This window comes from Myotis lucifugus, unplaced genomic scaffold (genome assembly GCF_000147115.1).
Source record: "Myotis lucifugus unplaced genomic scaffold, Myoluc2.0 scaffold_7144, whole genome shotgun sequence".
NCBI lineage: Eukaryota > Metazoa > Chordata > Mammalia > Chiroptera > Vespertilionidae > Myotis > Myotis lucifugus.
The window spans coordinates 2,190-7,909 of record NW_005878192.1 but is presented as its reverse complement, the minus strand read 5'-3'; the positions used below and the strand labels follow the sequence as shown (position 1 = coordinate 7,909).

General features: G+C 51.0%; 1 pseudogene; it reads right to left on the bottom strand.

The window, feature by feature from the left end:
- Window positions 1-1,547: 1,547 nt before the first annotated feature.
- Window positions 1,548-2,570, bottom strand: LOC111824795 (annotated as a pseudogene).
- Between the last annotated feature and the right edge of the window lie 3,150 nt (window positions 2,571-5,720).

The following is a 5,720-nucleotide window of genomic DNA, read 5'->3' as shown; positions in this document are numbered from 1 at the left end:
CAGCTGGATTTATTTTTTGCTTATCCTTCCCCTTTTACCCAGTCACCCCACCTTCCCTCTACAGCTATCAGAGTGTTCTCTGTATCTGAAGTGTATTCTATTTTGTTTGTTCATTTGGTTTATGAGATTCCACATATAAGTGAAATCATATGTTTTATGTCTTTCTCTGGCTGGTTTATTTCAATTAGCATAATACTCTCTAGGTCCATCCATGCTGAAGCAAAAATTTCCTTTTTTAACAGCTATGTAGTATTCCACTGTGTAAATGTACCAGTGCTTTTTTAGCCACTTATCTACTGACAAGAGGCCCGGTGCACAAAATCAGTGCACTGGGGGTTGTCCCTCAGCCCAGCCTGCACCCTCTCACAGTCCGGGACCCCTCAGGGGATGTCCACCAGCCGACAGTTGGAAATCCCTCTCGCAGTCCGGAACCCCTCACTCATCGCCCACCTGCTCGCTGGTCCTTACCACTGCTGAGAAACTTGGACTCATTCCTCTGTGGTCACACAACTGTCACATGCCAGGCAGTCACTTAGAAATATCTTGGCATCGGCCAACTTATGGAATTCTCCCTTCTCTCCGTTCTCCTGAGCCAGACTCTGGACGCTGACTGTGGCATTCTCTTGGTCATCGTTTTGTGTTTTATTTTTTTTCCAAAATGTTACAAAGTTTATATGAATATAACATACAAAGATGCAGCCTCCTTTGTAGGAACAGGGAAGAAAGGAGTTGTTAATTAAGGCACACGGAGCTGTAGCAAGCACCAGCTGTAGGGAGGGACAAGGGAGAAAGGAGTTGGGACTGGAGCTGAGGCCCTAGAGCAGCCGTGGGCAAACTACGGCCCGCGGGCCGGATCCGGCCCGTTTGAAATGAATAAAACTAAAAAAAAAAAAAAAACCGTACCCTTTTATGTAATGATGTTTACTTTGAATTTATATTAGTTCACACAAACACTCCATCCATGCTTTTGTTCCGGCCCTCCGGTCCAGTTTAAGAACCCATTGTGGCCCTTGAGTCAAAAAGTTTGCCCACCCCTGCCCTAGAGCCATTGCTGGGGAAGTAGGCATCTCCTCTGAGTGCCACGTTCTGAGGCTGAACTAAACTGGTCAAGCTGTGGCAGAGGTGGGTGGCCATATCAGCCATTTTTGGTGTTGTTTACCCTTTCCCACCCCAGCTCTGTTGTAAAATCCCAGAGCCCTGGATTCCAAAGGCCCCCTCCAGAGCAGAGGCCCTGGAAGGGGGTGAGAGAATGTGAGTAGGGCAAGTTTGAAAGCCAATATGTCTGTGTGCTGAGGGATGGCCAGAGACAGTGGTGAGAGGTAGCAGGGGAAGGGCTCTCATACATACCCTTCTGTGAGGGCCACAGGTAAAGGAGGCCAGGGGAGTAGGGTAGGGATGGGGCACCATGGCCCCAGTCTCTTAGGCATCCCTGTCTGTCCTCTGCAGTGAACATGGAGAAAAGGGTTGCCTCTGAGGAGGGGCCAGGCCAGGCCAGGTGACCATCTTGAGTTCTGGCTGAGGTGATGATCCTCTCCCTGAGATGCCATCTAACTGGTGATGGCAGAGGGCCCAGTGCCTCTTCACTTCTCAAAGAACATGTAGTCAATGAGGAATGTGGCTCCCAGCAGTACAGCCTTCACTCTCACATCCAGATCCAGCGGGAACTGCAAGCCAAAGTCATCTGCATCCGTGAGGGCTTCTTGGAACAGGCCCGCCTCCCCCCACTGCTTGCTGATGCGGCCCATGCTGTGGGACTCATCCGGAGTCTTCACCTCAAAGTAGGTGTCCGTGCCACAGCCACAGGTCCAGCAGGGCTCCACCACTCACAGGATCGTATGGCAATTGGCATCTTGAATGGAGAACTTGGGGAGGAAGGGATGCCAGGGCTGCAGGACATGGCCAATGGTGATGCCTGGTGGTGACTGTACTTCCATCTCTTGGTCCTCAGAGTCCACCAGATGGATGCGAAGAGGCCGGCAGCCCACAACATAGACATGAACAGCAGTTGCTCTCTTCAATAGCCTGACCAGGGGCTGTCTAGCCCCTGAGCACAATTCATACCAGTTATTTGTCTCCCAGCCTAGGAGCGTTTCCACTCATTCTGATGGTGAATCAGAATCTAATCAATCAGCACCAAGAATTCGAGGTGGGGCAGAACTGGGGACTGGCTCCCTTAGTAGTCCTCCCTAGGTGCTCCACAAGGAAGAAAGGATACCGCCAGCAGTCACTGCTGGTTGCTGCTGGCGGTATCCTTTCTTCCTTGTGGAGCATCTAGGGAGGGGAAGTGGCCTCAATGCCCGAGGCCAAGTTCCAGGAGGCCGGCAGCGCTGTTAGGATTGTGCCAGCAGCGCCGGTCCATTGGTGCCTGGCCTGTCCTCTTAAGATTGAACCTGGAGGACTACTAAGGGATCCAGTCCCCAGTTCTGCCCCACCTCCGCCACCGATTGATTGGAGTCTGAGGCCCAGGAGGAGGGACCAAGAAGTTGCCTTTTCAGCCACTCGCCACAGTGATTGATCAGCTCCCACTCCCTCAGCTCCCTAGCCTGGAATTCAGTCAAGCCTTTGGTCATTTTGGATGTTAGGGACCCTGGGTTTTTATATATTAGGATGGGCACTTGGGCTGTTTCCAAATCTAGGTTATTGTAAACAACACTGAAATGAACATAGGGTGTATATATTCTTTCAAATCAGTGTTTCAGGTTTTTTTGGATAAGTTCCCAGAAGTGGAATCACTGGGTCATAAAACAGTTCCATTTTTAATTTACTGAGGAAACTCCATACTGCTTTCCACAGTGGCTGCACCAGTCTGCATTACCAACAACAGTGCACAATGGCTTCCTTTTCTTCACATCCAAGATAAAACTTGTTTTTTTATTTATTGACTAGAGGCCCAGGGCATAAATTTGTGCATGGGTGGGATCCGGCCAGCCCAGCCCCAATCATGGCAGATCAGGGCTGGGCCTATCAGGAGGAGGAGATGGCGGGAGGTTGGCACAGACAGGCTGGCTTTCTGCACATGGACACTAGCTGTGTGCAAAAGATGGTACTCATCATTCTCAGGGAGCCAGCCATAAGGATGTGTGGGTGAGGCATGCAGAGCATCGGGCATGTATGTGGGCCAGCTGGGGCAGGAAGTCCCCAGCAGCTCAGGGTCAGTCTTGCTGATAGGGTCCATAAAGCAGTTAGTAAGAACCATGTCACATTAATAAGTTCCAAGCCCTAGGTGCTATACTCCCAGCTTCTCCCAGCCCCTTAGGCATACATATTACCTGAGTATTTTAGGTGGAGAGAGAAGAAAGTAGGCCTCTTTGGAAATATCCTGTGCAGCTGGTGGGGAAGAAGATATGTGTTCTCACATTCCCTTATGGAAGAAATCTCAGAATAAGGGAATCTTTTTTTGCAGCGAGTTGTGTCATTTGGGAGAAAGGTACGCTGGTAAAGTGAAAATTTCTTCTTATTCTCTTCAGTGCACCTATTCTTGGAATTTTTTGCTCCAAAGCCATGCTGGAACTCCCTAACTCCTATCAGTATTTTGTCTATGGGTAACTGTCAAAATCAATGCTCTGTGTATGGGAGGGAGGGAGAGGGGTGACAGTAGAAAACTCCTATTGCACCATCTTGCTGACATCACATTCTATCAATTCTTAACATTATGGGATTGTTGTGAGGCTAAAACTCTATATAGTAAAAATTCTTTGTAAATAATAAAGTCAATTCAAATGTTAGTTATCCTATCTAATAATAGACAAACATGGTAATTAACCATACCTCTGCTATGCTTCCCATTGGCTAATCAGGGTGATATGCAAATTAACTGCCAACCAAGATGGCGGCCGGCAGCCAAGCAGCTGAAGCGAACATGAGGCTTGGTTACCCCGATGATGGAGGAAGCCAAGGTTCCCTGCCTACGGCGGCCCAGCTCTGAGCTCCAGATGCAACAATGTTGCAATTATAGAAGCTAAACAAACCCCAGATACCTGCTTTCAGCCAGCCAGCCTCGGAGCTGGAGCTGCAACAAAGTTTCAATTACAGACGGTAAATAAATGCCAGAATAAATTTTAAAAAAAAGAAAGAAAAAAGGAGAGACTGGGAGCTTCAGCCAAAGGCTTGGCCTGCTTGAAAACAGCCCTCAGCTCCTCATCCAGACTGGCCAGGCACCCCAGTGGGGACCCCCACCCTGAAGGGGGCGCGGGCAGCCTGAAAACAGCCATCAGCCCCTCATCCAGGCTGGCCAGGCACCCCAGTGGAGACCCCCACCCTGAAGGGGGTGCGGGCAGCCTGAAAACAGCCATCAGCCCCTCATCCAGGCTGGCCAGGCACCCCAGTGGGGACCCCCACCCTAAAAGGGGTATGGGCAGCCTGAAAACAGCCATCAGCCCCTCATCCAGGCTGGCCAGGCACCCAAGCGGGACCCCCACCCTGATCCGGGACACCCTTCAGGGCAAACCAGCCGGCCCCCACCCGTGCACCAGGCCTCTATCCTATATAGTAAAAGGGTAATATGCAAACTGACCCTAACAGCAGAATGACTGGGAATGACTGGTCACTATGACACACACTGACCACCAGGAGGCAGACGCTCAATGCAGGAGCTGCCCTCTGGTGGTCAGTGAGCTCCCACATGGAGGAGCTCTGCTCAGCCACAAGCCAGGCTGATGGCTGCCAGTACAGCGGTGGTGGTGGGAGCCTCTCCTGCCTCCTCAGCAGTGCTAAGGATGTCTGACTGCAGCTTAGGTCTACTCCCTGCTGGCAAGTGGACATCCCCCGAGGACTGCCGGAGGAATGTTTGATTGCCAGCTTAGGCCCAATCCCCTGGGGAGCTGGCCTTAGCCAGCAGATGGTCATCCCCCGAGGGGTCCCAGACTGTGAGAACGCACAGGCCAGGCTGAGGGACTGCCCCCCCCCCCCCGAGTGCACAAATTTTTGTGCACCGGGCCTCTACTCCTATATAATAAAGAGAAAGATGTAACTTGACCATCCCTCCACTACACTCACCAGCCAATCAGGAGTGAGTATGCAAATTAACCCGATAAAGATGGTGGGTTAATTTGCATACACAGGCACCGGGCAGAGAGCAGAGCAGGAGAGCTGGCAGCTTGGGGGACGTGGCTCCTTCTGTCACTCCCCCAAGCCACCGGGTGGAGAGCAGAGTGGGATAGCTGGTGGAGAGTGGAGCGTCTTGGGGACCTTGGCTCCCCAAGTCACCAGATAGAGAGCAGAGAGGGAGAGCTGGCAGCTTGGAGGACTTGGCAGAGTGGTAGGCTGTGGGATGGAGACAGAGCAGGAAGGGAAAACTAAGAGCGTGGGGAGCACCAGGAATTCTGGGAATAGTAGTTCTGGTGGCAGCCCCAGGACTGGAAGCTGAAGTCCAGAGCGTGGGGAGCACCAGGAATGCTGGGAATCGTAGTTCTGGTTGCAGATGGATCTCCTAGACCAGTGGTTCTCAACCTTCTGGCCCTTTAAATAGAGTTCTTTGTGTTGTGACCCAACCATAAAATGATTTTTGTTGCTACTTCATAACTGTAATGTTGCTACTGTTATGAATTGTAATGTAAATATCTGATATGCAGGATGGTCTTAGGCGACCCCTGTGAAAGGGTCATTCGACCGCCAAAGGGGTTGCGATCCACAGGTTGAGAACCGCTGTTAGACAGTATAGCAAAGTGAGCCTGTTACTGTTGTGGTGGGTGATAGAGGGAAAGCAAAGGTGAGAGACATAA